This window comes from Ranitomeya imitator, chromosome 1 (genome assembly GCF_032444005.1).
Source record: "Ranitomeya imitator isolate aRanImi1 chromosome 1, aRanImi1.pri, whole genome shotgun sequence".
Lineage (NCBI taxonomy): Eukaryota > Metazoa > Chordata > Amphibia > Anura > Dendrobatidae > Ranitomeya > Ranitomeya imitator.
The window spans coordinates 61,424,176-61,436,799 of NC_091282.1; positions in this window are offsets into that span (position 1 = coordinate 61,424,176).

A 12,624-nucleotide genomic window follows, 5' to 3' on the forward strand; every position below is an offset into this window, starting at 1 on the left:
TTGAACACGCATCTACCTCCGAATGACACAAGTTGTTCATCCACAGTGACATTTACACCAGTATGGTATAATTTTGGAGAATCTCTTTCCATTTCTTCTAAACTTCTCTAATAGCGGCTAGTTATTAGAGAATTATCTGATGTTACTCCTTGCCAATCTGCACACTGCAGAAAGATGCTGCAGTTGGCAACTGAGTTTCGTTATCATAAAAACAGGAAAAGATCGGTACTTTAAATAATAAATAATAATATTTTTTTTCACTATTTGCGCAATGCTGGTTGGCAGCATGGATTTAGGTACTGACAACTGACGCAACAACAAGGCATGGAGAGGCTCTTCATACTTTCCTACATTTTTGAGTTTTGTCATTATTTGACATGTCCTGTGGTTGTCTACTGATGGTGTGTACTAGCCCTACCATGTACTCATCTTCCAACATAACAAGGGGTTGGGCATCAGTGCACTCAGTCTCTTCCATTTCTGGGGCAGAGCCACGCGGATGGGTCATGGAACCACAGTCAGCGGAGTCAACAAAAAGCAGATGAAACTGTTGTATGACTTGTAGCTTAGACTGCTTGGCTGATTTGCAAGGGGGTGAGGTGAAAGTCTGATGATCATGGTCCTCAGATGCCAACTCTACCCTTTCTGCAGTGGACCGGGTGGAAGATAATACGAAAGACATGTTGGCACTCTCAGCCATGCCATCTAACACCACAATGTTGTGGCTTCACTATTCATGTAAAGGTGTTTGGCCTTACGAAATAGGAAGGTGTTTCATTTGGGCACGTAGCAGGCACAGAATGACCACATTCTCCTCGTGCAGCAGCTACACCATCACTCCCACCACCACCAGCAGCTACACCAGCACCACCATGGCCACGTCTCCTGTTTCATGCTCTCCTCATTTTTGGAAGTGTTTTTTAAGCGCACTATTTGCACACACAGTGGTAGCGTATAATTATTTTTTTTAGGCATGGCCACAACTAATACAGGTAGAATAAAATTAAACTTTTAGACACGTCCACAACTCATACAGACACAGAAGTAGAGTAAAATCATTTTTTAGACCCGGCCACAACTCATACAGACAGATTGGTCAAATAGAATTATATTTCTAAGCCCACTAATCGTACAGACATGGATGCAGAGTACACAAAGGCTTTTTGGCACAGTACTCCCACAGGCGGGGATGCAGAGTACACAAAGAGGCTTAAAGGCACAGTACTCCAAAAGGCAGGGGTGCAGAGTACACACAGAGGCTTTTTGTCATAGTTCTCCCACAGCTGGGGGTGCATAGTAAACCTAGACTTTTTAGCACAGTACTCCCAAAGGCAGGGGTGGAGAGTGCGCACAGATGCTTTTGGGCAGAGACACAGGTGCAGAATACACAGAGGCTTTTTAGCACAGTACTCTCACAGACATGGGTGCAGAATACACACAGAGGCTTGTGGGAGGAAACCGGAGTACCTGAGGAAACCCACACAAACATGGGAAGAGCATACAAACTCCTTGCAAATGTTGATTTGGTGGGATTTGAACCCAGGACTACAGTGCTGCAGTGGTAACCATTGAGCCACCGTGCTGCCTGTGATGGTTCCACAAGTGCTCACAGCCTAAAAGCTTCTTGATTTGTTGCACTGCAGCTTTTCAACTAACTTTATTCATCACCGAACTCGAACAGTAAACCGGACATCCGGTAAAAAGTTCATGCTCGGGGTTTGATAAGGGACGCCAGGTGTCTGGTATGAACCACGAACTTTACAGTCTTGGTTCAATCTTCCCTTGTTGAGGGCTCTCCTCGGATTAGTGGGCATATTGGGTCTTCAACTCGGTTGATTGGCTTTAAACTGATTGGAAAAAACCATGAAGGACAAGGATCCCTAAAATATAACTTTTAATGAGAAAAAGCTAAAAACATGTTCGAAATTGTAGACAAGAATAATTCAAAAATGAAAAAATAGATATTCATCAGGAAAAATAATATATTACAATGTATCCTGATAGGTCCTACAGGGTCACTATACTGAAAACTGCCTGGCGGTGGAGGTTGGCACCCTAAGTTTCTACAGTTGGCGCCCCCACTCCATGACGGCTCTCCCTGATGTCCCTAATAGTCCCTAAAATAGACAGAAATGTCACAAAAAATTAGAGTACTATATGCGGGCAAACAGGATGCAAGTGTTTTCAGAGAGATACCAGACTAAAGTGGATTTATGATATGTGCTACTGATTTAAACACGATCCAAGGGATATCATGAAAAAGTGGTTTAATGTCAACGCATTTCAGGGTCCATCTGACTCCTTCCTCAGGACAAATACAGGTTGTCACCATGAAAATGCAGTCAAATCTGCAGTCACCATGTTATAGAGCAGGGGAGCTGAGCAGATTGATCGTTTTGGAAGAAAAAAAATCAATATAACCTGTTTTTGTAATTATCTAATCCTCTGCTCTTTCTAAGATTTTTTGTCTGGTGGGCGGTCCTGTCAGTGATTGACAGCTTTCTTTGTATAAGAGTCCATACATAGGTAGCTGTCAGTCACTGATAGGACCGCCCACTGGACCAAAAATCCCAGAAAGAGCAGAGGTATAAATGATTAAAACACAGGTTATACTGAATCGTTTCTCAGAAAATTCTATAGCAATCTGCTCATCTCCCCCTGCTCTATAATATGGTACCCGCAGGCTGGACCACAATCTCATGGTGACAGAGTCCCTTTAAGAAACTTCATGAAATTTCATACAAAATAAGATTTCTTTAGTGTTGCTGAGATTTTTTCTTCTTTGCCAATCATATCATTAAAAGTAATGTCAGATATTTCTACCAGTGGAAACATTTTACCAATTCTTCTGAAAACAATGGTGCTCAGAGATTATAACCTTTTCCAACATGATTGTACATCATATCAATATGCCAAACAATTTCATTTGGCTAGACTTCCTTTACAAAGAACGCTTTGATGTAAATTAATATATCGTTTAATTCAATTGTGTGGATTGTAATTTCTTTGTAGACTTCTTTGCTAAAGAGAAAACAATTGAGAGTAGTGAGACATGGAAAAGGGGTGGGGGGGGGGGGCGATAAAAAAGTGATGGAAAAAGGATCCCATCTACCCTGACGCCATCATTGGTAGGATGACAATTTATGGTTTTCGTGCTGTTTCCATCGTATGACTTTGGTACAGTAGGATAAAGAATGGATGTCCTCGATATTACCCGTATACAGAGGTTAAGACACTCTGATCCTCTCATTGCAAATAGGCTTCAGGATTTAGAAGTCATTCTTCTTGCGAAATTAGACATTTACTGCTTTTAATCATGTGTCTTGTTGCAGCCGCTGTCATTAATTGAGTGTTAGTTGACTTAATCTCAGTTCATTTGCCAATGTGAACCGCGAGGCTGTATTATTGTGTGACGGTGGAGTGAAAAAAAGAAAAATTGAAAATGGATGGCTGGAGTTCATCCATCTTCTCCAAACATCAAGAAATGTTATTGCTTAAAGTAGACTTGAGCCACAAATCTTTAGATAACAGGATTGTCTCTTTGTGTAGATGTAAGATTATCCTATTGAAGGATTCTGCAATTACTCTCGGGGCACTGTAGCACCTCTTTATATTTTTTAATAATTAAAAGTAAAAAGTGATACTGTTTTTTTAATATATTTTAGTTTTTTTTATTTCGGATTTTTATGTTCTACTATCTGCACATAATTATGGGGGAAGACATCTTATGATGGTTACTGTTAACAACATTCAGAAATTTTTTTATGGCATGGACCACAAGAACCTGTCAACTGGGACTGACTCGTTAACTCCTATTGGAGAGTTTCCTAGGCATGCCTTGAGATGTGTGCAGAGGTCCTTGTGCAGGGAGAGGGAGGAGAAGAGCTGTGAACATCATCTATTGTGAATGGAGAATTTGAAGTATTTTGTGGTAGTTGTGGATGAGGTTCTTTATTCTCTCAGATGGTAAAACTGCTCACTCTTCTTGGCAAAAAGCCTCCAGTTCCTGTAAATTCCTGGGCTGTCTAGCATGAATTGAGCGCTTGAGATCTCCCCAGAGTGGCTAAAGGATATTGAGGTCAGGAGACTGAGATGGCCACTCCAGAACCTTCACTTAGTTCTGCTGTAGCCAATGACAGGTTGACTTGGCCTGTGTTTTGGATCATTGTCATGTTGGAACATTCCAATGCTATATCACTTTTGTAGGGGATGCTGAAGACTAAATCATAGAAAAAACCCCAAGAAACTTTATTAAGTATATAGGTATTAAAAAGGCCACCAACCTGTGGCTACACCAAAACAAACAAACAAACAAACACACACCGTGAAAAAACTAGTGTATGGGGAAAGGAAATCCCTATAACGTATCTACTCTGATAACTGCCTAGCAGCGGGGGTTGGCGCCCTAGGGGGAACGTTATGGCGCCCCCGTTCAACGACGGCTTACCCTAGAATCCCTGGATAGCCCTAATAGTACCAATGGGTCCCTCTACCCACACAATGATAATGAACTAAAGGTACCCCTAATAGGCTAGACAGATGACACACCTATCCATAGGGAAACCTACACCCCAACACCGTGAATATAAAAACAATAATGAGCACATGCAGTGGGCAAATGACGAGCATGTAAAGCACAAAGTACTAAGTTGATTCAGCTCGAATAGACGGCTACTTAGTACTAATTGCTACAGTTAGCCTGAGTGGTGGGTCAATCAGTAACAAGTCTTTCAGATTCGTTAATGGGTCACATGAATGGGCCCCCTGCCCGATGTAAAGTGACCTATCATGCAAAGACACATGCCGATAATGGATGCAGCACAGGGAGATCCCTGTAAAAATCAACAGTGCCACATATACAACCGAAAGACCCCTTTCCACATTACTTAATCATAGATGAAACTGCATAATTAGTACTCATCCTTCAATGTCATGCCGTCAGCCCACTGTCATACACCGCCTCAACGCGTTTCTCCTCTCGGGCTCTTCAGGAGGCCCGATACGTCAGTCATGTGTCTCGATGATGAAGGATAGAGGTGAGTTATGATGCTATTTACCTCAATTTATATAAAGCCGCCGGGAGAAACCATGTGTGCGACTCCTTCCTGTATCTGACCGGAAGTGATCATGCTCATGGCCGGTTAGGTGAGGGCTCTACTGCGCCTGCGCTAGATGGAACGCATAGGGAACCTCGCACAACGTGCGGCTTCTTCCTGTTAGCCAACCGGAAGTGGTCAACACCATCGCCGGCTAGATAGAGACTCCACTGCATCTGCGCCAGATGGGACGCATAGGGAACCCCTGCGTGTCACCCATGTTTACTACGGTAGCGTATCCATTACGTAAAAGTTGCGCAGCACGCAGCACAGCCAGGTTTCACTGTCTGCCAATGTGTTACAAACAACACCCAGGTAACCTTAGTCGCAGTACGTGCTACGGCGCCAGTGCACAGTGTCTACATAGACTTAAGATAACATCTTTACTTGCCGATGCCTGACTGCGTCTGCGTAGCATGACAGCTATAGGCACCGGTGTCGATCACCTTTTCTGTACCTGAAGCAAACATAGTGATAGATGATAAGCCACCAAGTACAAAAAAAAAAAATGCGCCACAGCTTATGCGCATATCGCCTTTCTGCTGAAAGCTCTGATGGGATACACAGAATTTCAATAAAGCGTCTAGGTCCAAAAAGTACATTAGACCTGTCAAAATTAGACATATGCTTCATTCCCCTATATTGATTAGCTTCCTTTGTATATATACATTTCAATTAGGAATAAGCCACTCCGTACCTTTGCTCTATATGGAGCCTATAGGTCAAAGCACGCTATACTATGTACCCAAAGCTATTATATCAGGCACCCCTAAAGACGGCTTTTACAAATCGAGGATTTTTATATTCAAAGATAAAAATACACACTGGTCTGCGTACATTCCTACTAACAGGAGGAGATAACACGTGACGGAACATGCAGCTAAGCTTCTTGTCCAATGGTCCAATATATAATCAAAATCAATAAAATTCAGTCAATTCTGTATATTTCAAAAAAGAGAGGGATAATTCACATAGACAGAGTTTTTAAGTATGTGCCAACATTAGAGGAAGCAAGTGAACGACTGTAACTCATTTAGACCCTTTGGGGTCATTGAGTCCAACCTAAAGGTCCACTCACATTCCCTTTGGAGGACCATTCTGTCAAAATTACCCCCCCTAGGGTTAGGTTTTACCACTTCAATCACAGTGAAGGTTACGTCAGTTGGCTTATCGGGGTGTTGTGATCTCATGTGTCTTGCCAAGGCAGTATCTCTATTATGTCTGATATCCCCTAGATGTTCACCCACTCTCCTGCGGAACTCTCTTATTGTTTTCCCGATGTAGTCTTTGGGACAGGGACAAGAGGCCATGTAGACAACACCTGTTGATTTACAGTTAGAGAAGTCTCGCTGAAAAAAGACCTTCCCAGTAGAAGAGCTTGTGAAAGATTTGTTAGGTTTCATCCATCTATAGAACTGGCAACCGCCACACCGGAAAAAACCACATGGTTTTCTGCCCAGCCACGTATCACCACCTGTTGGTTTCAGGTAGTGACTGTGTACTAAAGAATCCTTCAGAGATCTTCCTTTTCTGAAGGTGATGTCTGGGCGTGCCCCCAGCAGATCTCTAAGGTCTGGGTCCATTCTTAGGATGTCCCAGTGCTTATTAAGTATTCCCCTGACCTTTTGATGCTGAGAGTCAAAAGTACCGATGATCCTTATTTTCTCGTCCTCCAACTTTTGCTCATTCTTCTGTAATAGCTGTTGTCTATCTGCGTTTGCCGCCACATTGTAAGCCGCGGTGAGGATATGAGGAGGATAGTTTTTATCTCTGAATCTAGTAAACATGTCACCTGCCTGGCTGTGGAACATCTTAATGTTCGAACAGTTTTGCCTGAGTCTTAGGAATTGGCCCTTTGGGATCCCCTTTTTAAGGGGGATGGGATGGTGACTATGCCAATTAAGAAGGCTATTAGTGCTTGTTGGTTTACGATATATACTGGTTGTAAGTCCCCCATTGGGTGTCCTCCTTATCATTACATCCAAAAAAGCCAATTCTTCATTCTGGACCTCTGAGGTGAATCTAAGACCCATATCGTTAATGTTCAGTTCCATAATAAAGGTATCAAACTGTTCCACAGTTCCCGTCCAAATAAACACATCATCGATGTACCTAAGCCAAATGGCTACAAAATCATTCCACCAGTTGGCATCATCCCCGAACACTACTGTCTCCTCCCACCAGCCCAGGAGCAAATTTGCGTACGATGGGGCACAGGGACACCCCATCGCAGTGCCCCTGAGCTGGTGGTAGTACCTGCCATTGAATTTAAATGAATTATTGGTCAGGATAAACTCCATAAGAGACAGTACAAAAGAATTATGATCTCTGCAGGCTACCGATCTTTGTTGAAGATAGTGATGCAGTCCCCTCAGACCATCCACATGCGGTATACTACTGTAGAGGGCCTCTACGTCAATTGATGCCAACACTGACCCACTATCCAATTGTAGCCTCTCTAATTTCTGCAGCAGATCCGTGGTATCCCTTAGATATGAGGGGATTGAGACCACGAATGGCCGAAGAATTTTCTCGATATACAAGCCGCAGTTTTGTGTGAGGGAATCAACTCCAGATACAATTGGTCGTCCCTTAAGCGGGCTTAGACCCTTATGTATCTTGGGTAATGTGTAAAAAGTAGCCTGCAGGGGAAACTTAGGGAGCAAAAAATCATATTCAGATCTAGACACTAATCCTCCAGAGATAGCCTCGTCTAGAATGGCTTTAAGCTCAATTTTGTAGGCCTCCAGGGGATCAGAGCTGAGAATTTCGTATGTGTTCTCATCCTGTAGAATATTCATGCACATATCACAATAAATCTTGTGATCCATAATGACCAAATTACCACCCTTATCGGATGCCTTGATGGTCAATTGGTCATTACTCTTCAGTGATTCTAATGCTGCCCTTTCTTTAGCACTGAGGTTGAAATCAGTGTTGGTATCCATATATTTAATCTTTCTGAGATCTCTTTCTACCAGTTGGAGAAAAATGTCGATATTTTGAGTGTCCCCCTGTGGTGGCGTTCTTAGGCTCTTATTTTTGAGATCCGTAAACGGGCCCTTACCTGGATCTAATCTTTGCTCATTTTCCCCCCCTAGGCCTTGCTGGATACATTCCTCCCTGTTGTGGTGTACAAAGAATTTCTTCCATTTCAATTTTCGACAGAAGAGGTGCAAATCCTTAACCCATCCAAAACAATTAAAACCACCAGTCGGTACAAAATTGAGACCCCTCTGTAGCACACGATATTCATCCCCAGAAAGAACATGAGTGGATAAATTTATGATCTGTCCTCTACCTAGTTGGGTTTTGTCCTGAGAAAATATCCCATTTTCATGCCCTGTTCTAAAAAAGAGGATGACGATGCAGATGAGGATGCTGAAGCTGGGGTGTCCCTTAGTGTACCCGGGGCAGTATGTTGTGTCCCCTCTCCATTCCTGTGTCCCCCTCTCCCCTTTTTTCCATATCTGGCCCTTGGATGTTGCCATCTTGGCTGTCTGAAAGGCTGTGCCCTATTATTATAGCCTCCTCTTACACTACCGTGTTCTTTCAGTATCAGAGGTGTCAATATCTGAGGAAGAAATTTCACCCGGTCTACCTGTTTGAAAGCTGAAAGCTTGATTATCTGCAAAATTCCTAAGATCCTTCTGGAATTGTATCTGCTTTCTTTCTTTCAATAAAGCCTGATACTTTTCGACAGAGGTTTGTAACAAACCCTCCCTCCTGTTGAAATCTGGATCAGACTTAAATTTTAACACTTTCTCTATCAGGCTATTCAAATTATTAGTGGATTTTTCAAGCAATTTTTTCTCCTCAGATAGTAACAATTGCATAAAGCATACCGATGAATCGATTGATTCTTTTAGCCACAGATCCAAGAGTTCCGGGGATGACGTGCGTGGGGACGGGACAATGTTAATCCTAAGGCCACGGGGGATAATTCTTTTTTTTGAAATATACAGAATTGACTGAATTTTATTGATTTTGATTATATATTGGACCATTGGACAAGAAGCTTAGCTGCATGTTCCGTCACGTGTTATCTCCTCCTGTTAGTAGGAATGTACGCAGACCAGTGTGTATTTTTATCTTTGAATATAAAAATCCTCGATTTGTAAAAGCCGTCTTTAGGGGTGCCTGATATAATAGCTTTGGGTACATAGTATAGCGTGCTTTGACCTATAGGCTCCATATGGAGCAAAGGTACGGAGTGGCTTATTCCTAATTGAAATGTATATATACAAAGGAAGCTAATCAATATAGGGGAATGAAGCATATGTCTAATTTTGACAGGTCTAATGTACTTTTTGGACCTAGACGCTTTATTGAAATTCTGTGTATCCCATCAGAGCTTTCAGCAGAAAGGCGATATGCGCATAAGCTGTGGCACATTTTTTTTTTTTGTACTTGGTCGCTTATCATCTATCACTATGTTTGCTTCAGGTACAGAAAAGGTGATCGACACCGGTGCCTATAGCTGTCATGCTACGCAGACGCAGTCAGGCATCAGCAAGTAAAGATGTTATCTTAAGTCTATGTAGACACTGTGCACTGGCGCCGTAGCACGTACTGCGACTAAGGTTACCTGGGTGTTGTCTGTAACACATTGGCAAACAGTGAAACCTGGCTGTGCTGCGTGCTGCGCAACTTTTACGTAATGGATACGCTACCGTAGTAAACATGGGTGACACGCAGGGGTTCCCTATGCGTCCCATCTGGCGCAGACGCAGTGGAGTCTCTATCTAGCCTGGCGATGGTTTTGACCACTTCCGGTTGGCTAACAGGAAGAAGCCGCACGTTGTGCGAGGTTCCCTATGCGTTCCATCTAGCGCAGGCGCAGTAGAGCCCTCACCTAACCGGCCATGAGCATGATCACTTCCGGTCGGATACAGGAAGGAGTCGCACACATGGTTTCTCCCGGCGGCTTTATATAAATTGAGGTAAATAGCATCATAACTCACCTCTATCCTTCATCATCGAGACACATGACTGACGTATCGGGCCTCCTGATGAGCCCGAGAGGCGAAACGCGTTGAGGCGATGTATGACAGTGGGCTGACGGCATGACATTGAAGGATGAGTACTAATTATGCAGTTTCATCTATGATTAAGTGATGTGGAAAGGGGTCTTTCGGTTGTATATGTGGCACTGTTGATTTTTACAGGGATCTCCCTGTGCTGCATCCATTATCGGCATGTGTCTTTGCATGATAGGTCACTTTACATCGGGCAGGGGGCCCATTCATGTGACCCATTAACGAATCTGAAAGACTTGTTACTGATTGACCCACCACTCAGGCTAACTGTAGCAATTAGTACTAAGTAGCTGTCTATTCGAGCTGAATCAACTTAGTACTTTGTGCTTTACATGCTCGTCATTTGCCCACTGCATGTGCTCATTATTGTTTTTATATTCACGGTGTTGGGGTGTAGGTTTCCCTATGGATAGGTGTGTCATCTGTATAGCCTATTAGGGGTACCTTTAGTTCATTATCATTGTGCGGGTAGAGGGACCCATTGGTACTATTAGGGCTATCCAGGGATTCTAGGGTAAGCCGTCGTTGAGCGGGGGCGCCATAACGTTCCCCCTAGGGCGCCAACCCCCGCTGCTAGGCAGTTATCAGAGTAGATACGTTATAGGGATTTCCTTTCCCCATACACTAGTTTTTTCACGGTGTGTGTTTGTTTGTTTGTTTTGGTGTAGCCACAGGTTGGTGGCCTTTTTAATACCTATATACTTAACGTTTCTTGGGGTTTTTTCTATGATTTAGTCTTCAGCATCCCCTACAAAAGTGATATAGCATTGGAATTTTGCAGATTTAGACAGAGCATGGCTAGTTTTTTCTCAGGTCCAGTTAATCAGGATTTCTGGTTGGAGGACGCGATCCAAGCCTTCAACATCGATGGTTCACAGGATAGGGGTACAGGTGCTCTAACACTCAAAAATACATTTAATGAAGTGTATATAGGTTACAAAACTTTCTTAAAATCCTGGTGGGAAATTCGAACGTTGGAAAATTACATTAAAAATAGAATTATCCCCCGTGGCCTTAGGATTAACATTGTCCCGTCCCCACGCACGTCATCCCCGGAACTCTTGGATCTGTGGCTAAAAGAATCAATCGATTCATCGGTACTAGGGTTGAGCGAAACGGGTCGTTCATTTTCAAAAGTCGCCGACTTTTGGCAAAGTCGGGTTTCATGAAACCCGATCCGACCCCTGTGCGGGGTCGGCCATGCGGTACGCGACTTTCGCGCCAAAGTCGCGTTTCAATGACGCGAAAAGCGTCATTTCTCAGCCAATGAAGGTAAACGCAGAGTGTGGGCAGCGTGATGACATAGGTCCTGGTCCCCACCATCTTAGAGAAGGGCATTGCAGTGATTGGCTTGCTGTCTGCGGCGTCACAGGGGCTATAAAGGGGAGTTCCCGCCGACCGACATCTTACTGCTGCTGATCTGAGCTTAGGGAGAGGTTGCTGCCGCTTCGTCAGAAGCAGGGATAGCGTTAGGCAGGGTCCATTAACCACCAAACCGCTTGTGCTGTAGCGATTTCCACTGCCCAACACCACCTTCGGTGTGCAGGGACAGTGGAAGCTACATTTTTTTTTTTCCCCCTCAGCGCTGTAGCTCATTGGGCTGCCCTAGAAGGCTCCCTGATAGCTGCATTGCTGTGTGTACGCCGCTGTGCAAACCAACTGCTTTTTTCAAAGCACAAATCCTCTTGTTCCTTCCTTTCTGCACAGCTATCTTTTTGGTTTGTACACACTTTTTATTTCATTTGTACATCAGTCCACTCCTTATTGCTGCCTGCCATACCTGGCTGAGATTACTGCAGGGAGATAGTAATTGAAGGACACTCCCTGTTTTTTTTTTTTTTTTGTGGGAGATTAAGATTGACATTTCTGCTAGAGTGCCATCCCTGTCTGTGTCATCTCGCACTCAGTGGGCCATAGAAAGCCTATTTATTTTTTTGCTTGATTTGGGTTATAAAATCTACCTGAAAAAATCACTACATCAATCAGTGGGAGAAAAATATTGGCCTCAGGGCTTGTGTGCCACTCCTGACTCCTGTGTGCATCATCACTCACTCAGTGGGCCATAGAAAGCCCATTTATTTTTTTGCTTGATTTTGGTTCTAAAATCTACCTGAAAAAATCACTACATCAATCAGTGGGAGAAAAATATTGGCCTCAGGGCTTGTGTGCCACTCCTGACTCCTGTGTGCATCATCACTCACTCAGTGGGCCATAGAAAGCCCATTTTTTTTTTTTTTGCTTTATTTGGGTTCTAAATTCTACCTGAAAAAATCAATAAATCAATCAGTGGGAGATTAATATTGGCCTTTGGGCTTGTGTGCCAGTCCTAAGCGTGCCATCTCTCTCTCTCAGATAGTGGGCCATAGAAAGCCTATTTATTTATTTATTTTTTTATTGGGTTTATAAATTTTCCCTGGAAAAAAAAAAAAAAAGTGGGAGATTAATATTGGCCTCTGGGCTTGTGTGCCAGTCCTGAGCGTGCCATCTCT